A 12790-nucleotide genomic window follows, 5' to 3' on the forward strand; every position below is an offset into this window, starting at 1 on the left:
GCTAGCAGTCTCCTCCTGCCTGGTCCCAGAAGTTTTCACTTACTGATTCTTATTCCTCTATTGTGGTACTTAACAGAGGACTTATTACTACTGTGGCCTTAACAGAGGACTGGCTTTCATGTGGCAACCATATGGGTTCTGAGTAAGTGAATCAAAGCCCTTGACATAGAGTAGCTTTCAATCTTAGACAACCCAGGCAGTCAGAAGGAACCACATAAAATGATGGGGAACAGGGACCTGGCAATAACTGTATGTGTATATGCAACGTCACCACACAGACGTCCATTCCTGTTCTCTCTCGTTCTCTCTCTCTCTCTCTCTCTGTCTCACACACACACACACACACACACACACACACACAGAGGCATTCCTAAGGGCGCTAGAATAGTGAAGATTATATAACAACAGCAAGAAGAAGATAACTAACACGTATGAGAGTATATACCAAATAATTTAGCTTCAAGTTTAAGAGCTTTGGAGTCACTCAGCCTGGGTTTGGGTCCCAGCCCTGCCACTTTCTAGTGTGATTCTATGAACGAATTACCTAAACTCTTTGAATCTTAGTGTCCACTTGTTAAACGATAATAAAAATGCCTACAAGTCACAGTGTTGCAGAGGGGATTCGGTGAGATTCTGCACGTAGAGCACTTAGAACAGTGCCTGGCATTGAGTGGTACTCAGTACTTGTTGGCTGTGATTATTTTCTGAAAGCATGAGGATAAAGGGGCAGTTTGAGATTGCTAAACTAGAGTTTGTCCACTCAGGGGAAATTTCATCTTGTCTAGTAACAAGACTTTTGTCACTGAAATAATTTTTTAAAGATCTTTAGTATGTTTCAAAGTATAACCCAATGCTTTTTTCTTTTCTTCTTTTTTTAGTATACGTAAAACTGAGGTAAGAAACTTTAATTACGCAGGAGATCTGTGGAAGGATTAATCATTTTAAGAGAAGAATCATTTTCCCAACAGCCCCACTGCTATGAATGATATCTTCATGAGCCTGGGCCACCTTCTCCAATAGATCCTGGGGACCAATCACTGGTCTCAGACCAACCAACTTCCATTCCAGCTTGAAGGACTGCTGCAAACTGCTGAAATTCCTCCTCGGTGGATGAATAGAGAGCAACTCTTACTATGCTAGATTCCTTTGCCATGGTGTCCCGTGGGTTTATTTCAATAGGACCTCTGCTGCCAACAACTATTACTCGTCCTCCATGTGACAAAAAATTCAAATCATTGCTAAGATTTACATTAGCTAACATTTCAGTAATCATATCAACTCCTTTTTCACCAACAAATTTCTTAATTTTATCAGTGTAATTAGCTCCTTTGTGATTAAACACTTCGTGGGCTCCATTTTGCAAAACAATCTTTTGTCCTTCCTCAGTACCAGCTGTGCCCAAACCTTTAAGCCATAAGCTCTAGCAATCTGGCATGATGTTATTCCAATCCCTCCACTAGCCCCATGAACCAGAACACTTTCTCCAGCTTTCACATGGGCACTGGGGAGCAGAGCTCGATAAGCAGTAACATACAGGATCCCGACGGCATCTCCTTGTTTCAAGTTCAGTTTTTCTGGCAGTGTGTAAACAGTGTGATCGGCTGCCAGAGCATACTCTGCGTGGCCCCCCAGAGATCGTGCCGGTAGTGAAAACTCTGTCGCCTTTCTTGAAAGCAGATACACTCTCTCCAACAGATTCTATTATCCCAGCCACGTCTAAGCCAGGAGTATAAAGTAGAAGTGGTTTTCTACTGTAAGTGCCAGAGCAAATATATGTGTCCACTGGGTTTATACCACATGTTTGGACTTTAACTAGAACTTAACTCAGTATGACAATCTCTAGGTCCATCCATGTTGCTGCATATGGCATTATTTCGTTCTTTTTTATGGCTGAGTAATATTCCATGGTATATACGTACCATATCTTCTTTCCCGCTAGTGTTGTGCATGGATTTCTCAAACGCCGAAAATGAAAATATATTCTTTAGAGAGGTCAGTATTATCTTGAAACTACAGGGTCAGGGTAAGGCCTCTTGACCCACACAAAGGACTTTGTTTTGGCAGGAGGCAAAAATGTTCTCTCTTCCCACAAGTAGTCTGCATGGTAAAATCGGATAAATTTGAAATGGCTATTTCCTTGAGTGTTGCCCCACAAATACTGAGTCATGTCTCAGAACAGCTATCATTGGTGGGATGTTCTGGTCTTAACCAGGATGCCAGAGGAACTGCAGGAGGGCAGTAAGATTGAGAAAGCAGGCCTAGGCTTCAAGGTACCCCCAAACTCCGGAACTCCACAAGTGCTGCCTCTCCTCTTCTGCACAGGTCCTAAACAACCCAATGCTTTTCTTGTCACAGGTTTTGAAGTGGCTCTCTGGGGCACAGCCGCGTGATTAGTTAGCTGCGAGGGTTGGGGTGATCTTCAGACCAATTAACAACCAGCATGTCAGGAGCACCAGCCAATGGAAAAGAACCCTGGCCCCAGTGCTGGACCAGAGGTCTAAAGAACCCCTGGGGGGCCAGGCCCCTTCTGTTGGATTGTAGGGAAATCCAGGGGACCCAGAGGACCTGGGCAGCAGGGATGCAGAGGGGCGTTTGGAGGTGGCTATGGACCAACTGCTACAGAAGTATTTCAGCATGCTAATAACCTGTGTGGACCTGCTGGTGCACCCTGGCTGAGTGTCAATTCTAGGTCAAGGTGTAATGTTCAATCCCACCCTCATCTGAGCATCCCTTTGCCCATTGGTCAAACTGGGCAGCCTGTTTATAAATATGCCTCCTTTGGCAAAAGAAATCAGTGGAGAATGTATGAATCAATTAAGAAGAAATCTCTTCCCAATTCTGAAAGGACAAATCAATGTCAAAATGGCACAGGGTTGGTTCTTATTCTTCTGTAGCTGATGGAGGCTAAAATATTTGGGATCCCCACCTTCTAGCTGCTGGCAGTCTGGGAGGAAGCCTATTCCCAGTAAGGATGAAAGGAGAATCCGTTAATGCGGAGAGGAACTTCTGAAGTGGTCTTGGTGAGGGAATATCCCATGGGTTGTGAGCTCTTGGGGTGAGGAGGATGACAGGCTCTGTGTACCCCCAAAACAGAGGGTACCCAGTCAGTACTCAGTGAGGCCAAGTGTAAGCGTGGAACTCAGGCTTTGGGTAGAAAGCAGTGATCATGTATCTGGGGGCAAGTTTCAACAGAGGTGAGGGAGATGAGGGGAAGGAACGAGAGCTCTGAGAGAGAAGACTTTGAAACCAGCCTTCCTGGTCATGTGTATGGTCTCCAGAGGGAACAAGGCTACCAAGAGAAGTTTGTCCACATATTCTTTGAGAGACCCTGGGAGAGCAAGGCAGTTGTCCTTCAGAATTGACAAGGATGGGGGAGGGCAAGAGAAGAGATCACTCCACCACTGCGGTGGCCCGGGAAGAGCTGGCACAACTGGGCCTCAGAGCCAGCAGGAGAATGGAACCTCACCATCTGGAGGGAGCTGTGGGCAGCAGCAACCGTGGAGACGCCTTCTCTGGGCTTTGGAAGCCATCTGGGGACTGAGAGTCCTTGGCTGGCAGCATTTTCAAGGTTTTGCCTAGGGCTTCCCCCACAAAAGCTGTAGGGGATTTGAGGCGGAAACCAGAGGACCTGCCGCAGTGGAGAGGCTAGCCAGAAAAATGCTCGCTACTCATGACATTTGGAGGGCATCCTCCAGTTGACAAAGCGCTGTCTCAATCCTAAATCTGCCCAGCAGAGATGATCATCCCTATTTTACAGATAAGAAAGCAAAGCCCCAGAGAGGTTAAGAGGCGGATCCGAGGTCCGTCACGGTGATGCCAGGGCACACTGCGTCGCCATTCGGGTTCCCTGACTCTCAACTAGGTCCTCTTAATCGGAGTGGGATGCGAGTGAGGCGCCTGGGGTGCAATATGTAAGGAGGCGTGGTCCTTAAGAGGGAGGTGGCTGGGACACAAAACTTAAGGAGTCTGAAGTGGCTCCCCGGGTCATGTACGCGCACTGGCTGCCTTCTTAGATTTAGCCCTGGGATGCCTTTCTTACCTCACGTACATCCAGACCTTCCTTTAACCACCTGTCTCGTTCCAGCGGTGGAGGGTTTTGCCAGAGAAGCGCACTGTTCGGATTGCAAGTTAGATTCCCTGGCCCCGCACGCTTGCTGAGCAAGCCTGGGGCTTCCCCACAGGCTACATGCTCACTGAGAAGTTGCCTAGAATCTCAATCTGTTCCTGCAGCGAGGAGAGGGGGAGAGGAGGAGAGGTGTTGCCACCAGATATGCCGGGCACCACAAACAAACAACAAGAAAGATTCATGTGCTCAACGGAGCTGAATTTTAATTGATACTTTCTCAAACAGTGGTTCTGAACCAACATCCCTCAGCCCCCAAAGATGATGAAGGGGGTGCGGCTTAACGCCACAATTAGCAGACAACCCCACAACAAATACAGTAAACATTAATCATATTAAATATTGAACGCAGACCCTGGTACGCTTGAAGAGCAATGGGTTTTTAAAATTTTATTTTACAGAAGACAAAGCAATGATTGTGGAGGAATTATTCCGATGTCAGTGCTGAAGGGAAATAATGTAACATTCTGGAATTTATATAAAAATTACAGCTTTGTTGTGTTTCACACTATATATAGTAATTTAATCATTTGCAGCTGATTAATTTCAGTGAAGGAAAATGTAGCATTATGCATTCTTAATGGAGTTCCAAGGTTTGAATTCTAATGGTGAGTTGGGCACAGTTTAAGTCTAAATTAGCAATTAGCTTGGGCAAGGGACATTTAGGTTAAAATGGAGTCATCTGTTGACATGTACTGAGTCAACAAGAGAGCAGGAAGGAAAATCACCAGAAAAGTGCTTGCCACAGAACACTATTTGCTGGGTTAATAATTATAATTCATACATTAGCAGAATGCAGTTGCACTTTAGAAAACATTTTCTTGTACATTTATCTCATTTGCTTTGGTCTTCATAAGTCTGTGAAGTGGGTATTTGTGCTCCATTGTACAATGAGGAAACTGAGGCTCAGAAGAATTAAGGTCACAGTGAGGAAGAACATATATTGTGGCAGGAGTTGAACCCAAGTGTTCCAGTTTCAAAGCCAATATTCTTTCTACCACAAAGTAGTTTCTGGGGAAATTTGCTCTACCTTGAGATTCTCCAGAGGGAAGTGCAAAGGTAATAACAGTATTAAATAAAAGTGAACCTTGGGCTTCCCTGGTGGCGCAGTGGTTGGGAATCTGCCTGCCAATGCAGAAGACACGGGTTTGGGCCCTGGTCCGGGAGGATCCCACATGCCGCGGAGCACCTAAGCCTGTGTGCCACAACTACTGAAGCCCACACGCCTAGAGCCCATGCTCCGCAACAAGAGATGCCACCGCAATGAGAAGCCCGAGCACCACAACGAAGAGTAGCCCCCGCTCACCACAACTAGAGAAAGCCTGCGCGCAGCAACGAGACCCAATGCAGCCAAAAATAAATAAATTTATTTTTTAAAAAAAGTGAACCTTGACGAAACTCTCACTGTGTATCCAGCTCTGTGCTAAGCACTTTATGGGTATTAGCTCAGTTAATCTTCAAACACACCTTCAAGGGAGGTACCATTAATATCCCCATCTACAGATGAGGCTCAGATGGGTTAGGTTTCTTGTCCAGGGATGCAATTGGGATTACATAGATAAGATTCCACCAGAAAACTACTAGAGCTAATCAGTGAATTTGGTAAAGTTGCAGGATAAAAAATTAATGCACAGAAATCCCTTGCATTCCTATACACTAACAATGAAAGATCAGAAAGAGAAATTAAGGAAACAATCCCATTCCATTCACCACTGCAACAAAAAGAATAAAATATCTAGGAATAAACCTACTTAAGGAGGTAAAAGACCTGTACTCAGAAAACTATAAGACGCTGATGAAAGAAATCAAAGATGACACAAACAGATGCAGAGATATACCATGTTCTTGGACTGGAATTGTGAAAATGACTATACTACCCAAAGCAATCTACAGCTTGAATGCAATCCCTATCAAATTACCAATGGCATTTCTTACAGAACTAGAACAAAAAATCTTAAAATTTTTAAGGAGACACAAAAGACCCTGAATAGCCAAAGCAGTCTTGAGGGAAAAAAACTGTTTCCTCACTGAGCTGGAGGAATCAGACTCCCTGACTTCAGACTATACTACAAAGCTACAGTCATCAAGACAATATGGTACTGGCACAAAAACAGAAATATAGATCAATGGAACAGGATAGAAAGCCCAGAGATAAACCCATGCACCTGTGGTCAACTAATCTATGACAAAGGAGGCAAGGATATACAATGGAGAAAAGACAGTCTCTTCAATAAGTGGTGCTGGGAAAACTGGAGAGCTACATGTAAAAGAATGAAATTAGAACACTCCCTAACACCATACACAAAGATAAACTCAAAATGGATTAGAGACCTAGATGTAAGACCAGACACTACAAAACTCTTAGAGGAAAACATAGGAAGAACACTCTTTGACATAAATCACAGCAAGAACTTTTTTGATCCACCTCCTAGAGTAATGGAAATAAAAACAAAAATAAACAAATGGAACCTAATGAAACTTAAAAGCTTTTGTAAAACAAAGGAAACTACAAACAGGACAAAAAGACAACCCTCAGAATGGGAGAAAATATTTGCAAACAACTCAACGGACAAAGGATTAATCTACAAAATATATAAACAGCTCATGCAGCTCAATATTAAAAAAACAAACAACCCAATCAAAAAATGGGCAGAAGACCTAAATAGACATTTCTCCAAAGAAGACATACAGATGGCCAAGAAACACATGAAAAGCTGCTCAACATCACTAAGTATTAGAGAAATGCAAATCAAAACTACAATGAGGTATCACCTCACACCAGTTAGAATGGGCATCATCAGAAAATCTACAAACAACAATTGCTGGAGAGGGTGTGGAGAAAAGGGAACCCTCTTGCACTGTCGGTGGGAATGTAAATTCATACAACCACTATGGAGAACAGTATGGAGGTTCCTTAAAAAACTAAAAATAGAATTACCATATGACCTAGCAATCCCACTACTGGGCATATATCCAGAGAAAAACCATAATTCAAAAAGACACATGCACCCCAATGTTCATTACAGCACTATTTACAATAGCCAGGTCATGGAAGCAACCTAAATACCCATCGACAGACGAATGGATAAAGAAGATGTGGTACATATATACAATGGAATATTACTCAGCCATAAAAAGGAACGAAATTGGGTCATTTGTAGAGACGATGGATCTAGAGACTGTCATACAGAGTGAAGTAAGTCAGAAAGAGAAAAACAAATATCGTATATTAACGCATATATATGGAACCTAGAAAAATGGTACAGATGAACTGGTTTGCAGGACTGAAATAGAGACACAGATGTAGAGAACAAACGTATGGACACCAAGGGGGGAAAGCCACGGGGGGGTGGGGGGGTGATGTGATGAATTGGGCGATTGGGATTGACATGTATACACTAATGTGTATAAAATAAGTATCTAATAAGAACATGCTGTATAAAAAAAATAAATTAAATAAAATTCAAAAATTCAAATAATAAATAAATAAACAAAATTAAAAAAAAAAAACCCTCGCTCTTTACCCTAATACATAGCTCCTCTCAAAGATGACTCTTAAATGCCAGGTTAATGTGTCTTGATGTTGTAGACCATTGGGGCTTTGGTGTGTTTGGTTGTGAAGGCACATTTTGGAGCAGAAACGAAGCAGAGCCCCTCTGCTTCACACCTATTCCCGCTTCTCCAGCCTGCTCTGTGCCAGGAAGAAGAAACTGGGGGGATCTGCTGAGTTTGGCCAGTGGGAGCAATGGCAGGAGATAGGAGGGAGAGAGGTGCATGGGGCCGGAGTGTTTATTCTTCTGGTTTCCTCAGTACAGAGATTCCATGAGCTGGATGTGTCCCTCACCCAGAGGTCACGGCTCCCATCAAGTGGCTACACCGCCCTCTTTGTGTCCAGGCTTAATAATGCCCCCTCTCCTTGCCCCTTCAGGCCCAAGGTGGTCATGGCCCACTCTTACCAGCCTCGGGGCACTGCCTGTCCTTTCTTGAAGTTTCCCTGCAGCCTGCCCTCCCTGTGACCAATGAACGACGCAGAGAAGACCTGCTCCCAGTACAACCAGGCAGAGGTTGTTTTCAAGGAACTGGACACAGGAGAGGTGGAAGATAGGAAGTCATTCAGTATTTTATTTAAGCACCCAGAGAAAGTCAAGACAGGAGTAAAGAGCCATAGCCGTGTTACACCCTGCAAGCAAATAGAAGCGTAGGTGGCATGTCTCTATATCCTCTCATCTCTTTGCTCATGCAAACTGCTGACTCCTTGTGCCATCCCCGAATATCAGGGCTCTTTGGATGCAATGACACAAACTCAATTTAAATTGACTTAAGGACTTCCCTGGTGGCACAGTGGTTAAGAATCCACCTGCAAATGCAGGGGACGTGAGTTCGATCCCTGGTCCGGGAAGATCCCACATGCCGTGGAGCAACTAAGCCCGTGTGCCACAACTACTGAGCCTGAGCTCCAGAGCCCGTGAGCCACAACTACTGAGCCCGCATGCCACAACAACTGAAGACCACGCAGCTAGAGCCTGTGCTCCGCAACGAAGAGTAGCCCCCGCTAGCTGCAACTAGAGAAAGCCACACAGCAACGAAGACACAACACAGCCAAAAATTTAAAATAAATAAATAAGTAAATAAATAAATTGGCTTAAACCAAAAAAGTGAACTTATTGGTTCATGGATTGAAACTGAGGAAAAAATAGAGTGGATCTGGGCTCAGGGAAGCCGGGATCCAGGAGCTCCAACGCCAGGAGGATCCGCCCTTCCTTTTTTTTTATCTCCCTGAACACTGTCTTTACTCCTCTGACAAATGCAGCCTTGTCAGCGATGGCGATTGACAGAAACAAAATTAAAACCCTACCATTCAGATCAGAACTGGTGATTTGGAGTGAAATTCACTGAATCAGTCAGAGTCCCGGCAGGAAGCAGAATTTCTCAGATGGTTTAATTAAGGAGATTTTTAATAAAGGGACTCTTTGTAGCGGTGTGGACAGCATTCAGTATACAAACAAGAAATATTAGAAACTAACACACCATTGTAAAGCAATTACACCCTAATAAAGATGTTAAAAAAGAAAAGAAAAGAAATATTGAAGCACCCAGACTGGAAGAGGAGGAAGCTATTACCATGGTGCTGGGACCAAGGAGAGCTGCACCATGGAGAGTCACCAGGTGGGGACTCAAGTGATCAGGGATGCAGCTACTGACAGCAATGACGGCTGAAGCAGGGGGGCTGGGGCACCCTGACCTCTCTCTTCTCCTGCCCTTGAATGCCTTGCCAGTAACATGCTCCCATGGGCTGCACCCAACCAGAAACCCAACTGCAAGGGAATTCAGGTGGTGCAGGGCTCAGGGTCAGCCTCCCAGGGTGACAAAATAGAACAGTTAAGGCAGAAAGTGGAATTCAGGGGACAAAGAGAGAATAACTTGCATGTTCATCTTGTACCTTTGCAAGAGTTGGAGGATTGGAAAAGTGAACATACTTAAGAGTGTTTTAGTTTTAAGAGAATTTCCTAAGAATTTCGACTTCAATGAAATAATTGAGTCAAGCAGTGATCATCCACACATGCTAAAATCATTGAGTAAAACTTTGGTCGGCCGTCAGGAGGTTTACAAGATCTCAGAGTGTCCTCCCAAAGAGTCCTTGTTAATTACAAAAGGGAAGGTACCTTCACAATGGACAGATCTGCCAGAGAGCTGCTTAACGAAGCCATCAAGCTTAGCATCACTCAGCGACCAAGGGACGCGATGACACTATGTGCCTTCTCGTGAGATGCAACGGGAAACGCACAACCTCACCTTCGTTGTGTTCTTGCCAAAATGTTTACGCTGAGTCTAATGCAGAGGAAATGACCAGATAAGTCCAGATCACAGGGCACTCTTTAAAAACAGTCAACGCCCTGAACAACCATGAGACACAGGGCTAAACAGAAAAGAGCACTGCACGCAACTTGGATGAATCTCACAATGTTGTGCAAAACAAGCTATAGGTTCAAAACGTGCATGTAAAACATGATTCTAATCACATACAGTTGGAAGACAGACAAAACCCATTTAGGTATTGGGAGTCAGGATAGTGGTTTCCCTCGGGGGCGTGATGTGAGGAAGGGCACCCAAGAGAGAATTCCATGGTGCTGATGATATTCTGTTTCTTATCGCAGTGCCTGTTACAGGCGTTTATTCACTTTGTGAAAACCTGTTGTAGTGAGTACACTCTGCGTGTGTGTGTGTGTGTCTGTGTGTGTTTGTGTGTGTGTGTGTATTAGGGAGAGAGATAACATTAATGTGGCAAAATACCACCAACTGATGAATCTAAGTGAAGGATCTATGAATATTCATTATTCATTATATTGTTTTTTACCTTTTCTCTAGGTTTGAAATTTTCCAAAATAAAAAGTTGGGGGGAAAATAGAAATGATTTCAAATCATTTTTTAAATGTTCCACGATGTATAAACGGCTGGCATATTATTCATCAGCAATGTCCTCTACAGTGAGTTCACATTATTCACACACTTATTTAAATATAAGCAAACTGTTCACACTTAGCTAAAATAAAACAAAGAACAGAAAACACAGCTAGTTTGCATTTATTAGGATTCCTAAACACAAGCCGAATATTTCGTCTGGTGCTCACGTACAGAAATAGCAACCTATTCCCATGTTCACAGAAAAACTGCTGTGTTGGACATATTATGTTATAGCTTGGGATCCACAAAACCATACCAATGGGGTTTTGAACTCTCAAGGGTTAGTTTAATGGCAGGTGATCTTTAGTATGCTCACTGAATTTAGAAATCAACCAACTTAAGCTGTGACATCACTGGCAATGTTGACCAATATTAGAACCTTGTTTTTCCTTTAACAGTCTTGTTGGGGTAGAAGGAGGAAGAAAATTCAGCTCCCCATCCTCTGGTGTTTTCAGGCCCAGGCATGGATAGGACAGTCTCAGAAGAAGGCAGATAAAAGAAGAAAAGAGGGAGAAGCTCTATCTGTTTTAATCCACCTCTGTTCCAAAATAGCACACTAGCCAGAAGCCAGCAGAAGCTCCAATGTAGAGAGCAGTACACATGGAAGCAATGGTTCTTGCTCTCAAAGGTCATCATTGCATAATCCTTATGTATCCCTCCTGTCCTCATCCCTTTAGCCGCCAAGGCTTCAGGAGAGCAAGCACTGAGGCCTCTTGGCACCTGGGTCTGAGGAACAGGCAGAATCTGCCCGACTGTTCAATCTTCCAACACCAATGCAATAGACACCTTTGGTTCAGCCCAAATGCCAATTATCTGTGAGCCACTGTCTAGCACACTGCTGGAACATAGTAGATGCTCATTAAATATTTGTTAAATAAATGAATGAGCTGTGGAGAGAGAGGCTGCAGAAGAGGCTGAAGGAGTGGTTTTCATGGAAGATTCTATGCAACTTGGAGGGATTTTTGCCCACCTCTGCTTAAAACTCAGCTCTTGATTCCTTGAGGATGCCAACCTGGGATCAGTAGAGACATACCCTTGGCATTTGTAGGGGACGGAGGCTCTGGCAGCATATGAGAGGAAAAAGTCAGTGAAATTGCCAACTGCAGGGCTTGAGACTTCTCAGCCTCTGTAATCATGTGAGCCAATTCCATATATATATAAAACATATATATAAAATATAGAGATTTATTATAAGAAATTGGCTCACGTATATATACATACACACACCTCTGTAACTTTAACTCAGTATTTCCTCCATTTTTTAACGTGTGTATGTATATTTATTTGTGAGTGTATGTGCATGTGTGCCTATGTGTGAGTACAATATTATCATATTCTGTTTCTCTGAAGAACCCGGACTATGCACTTAGATCACACAATTGTATGATAAACACCCCTGGTTGCCTGCCTACCAAGTTTCCTGAGACCCCCCACTTCCCCTTGCTAGTAGGACCCACCTATCACAATGGAGACTCAAAATGGCAAACACTCCCCTTCCCAGCTCCCATTACATTCAGGCACAGGTGTGCAGCCCAAACCCTGCCATGTGAACCTAAAGGAGAGTTTGCCAGGGGCTACGGGGAAAGAATTTATTTCCTGAAAAAGGAGCCACCCAGGAGGAAATGTTTTCCTCCAACTCTGTGGAGAGTTGCATATGCCCAGTGCCAGAAACTGCAGTAACATCCTGCCATCAGGAGGGAGACATTGCCTTTGTGCTGAGCAAAACAGAGCAGAAAGAAACAAAACGTCAGAATTCATAAGAATACTGTAGAGCTGCTGAATTAACCATCCAGAAATCACCCTGCCTCCAGATTTCTTATGTGAAATAATAGACATTCTTATTGTTTAAGTCCTCTTTAAAGGGAAGTCTGTTTCCTGCACCCAAAAGCATCCTAATCTAATTAGCTGATTTTATTTTCCCTGTAAGAGCTCACATCAAAGGAGGTCTGTTTATCCAGTCAAAGGTATACTTATAGGTTCATTTAGTATGCTTCCTTATTTACAAATAGTCCAGTGAAATGAGAAATATATTTATATATCTGCACCCATATTCACCCTTCATCCTTCCATCCCTCCATCCCTCTGTCCGTCTCTTAATCTGTCTATCTATCTATGAGTTCCATGGTCGGAAAAGTCTGGGAAGCTGTGATTACTGCATACTTCTGGAGAATCACAATCAATATTAACGTATTAGAGCCTTTGAGA

The 12790-nt window shown here is 43.6% G+C and overlaps 1 pseudogene; it reads right to left on the reverse strand.

Moving 5' to 3' along the window:
- Positions 1-936: 936 nt before the first annotated feature.
- LOC118899560 overlaps positions 937-12790 on the reverse strand; it is a 42712-nt pseudogene continuing 30858 nt past the window's right edge.

Source organism: Balaenoptera musculus, chromosome 8 (genome assembly GCF_009873245.2).
Source record: "Balaenoptera musculus isolate JJ_BM4_2016_0621 chromosome 8, mBalMus1.pri.v3, whole genome shotgun sequence".
NCBI lineage: Eukaryota > Metazoa > Chordata > Mammalia > Artiodactyla > Balaenopteridae > Balaenoptera > Balaenoptera musculus.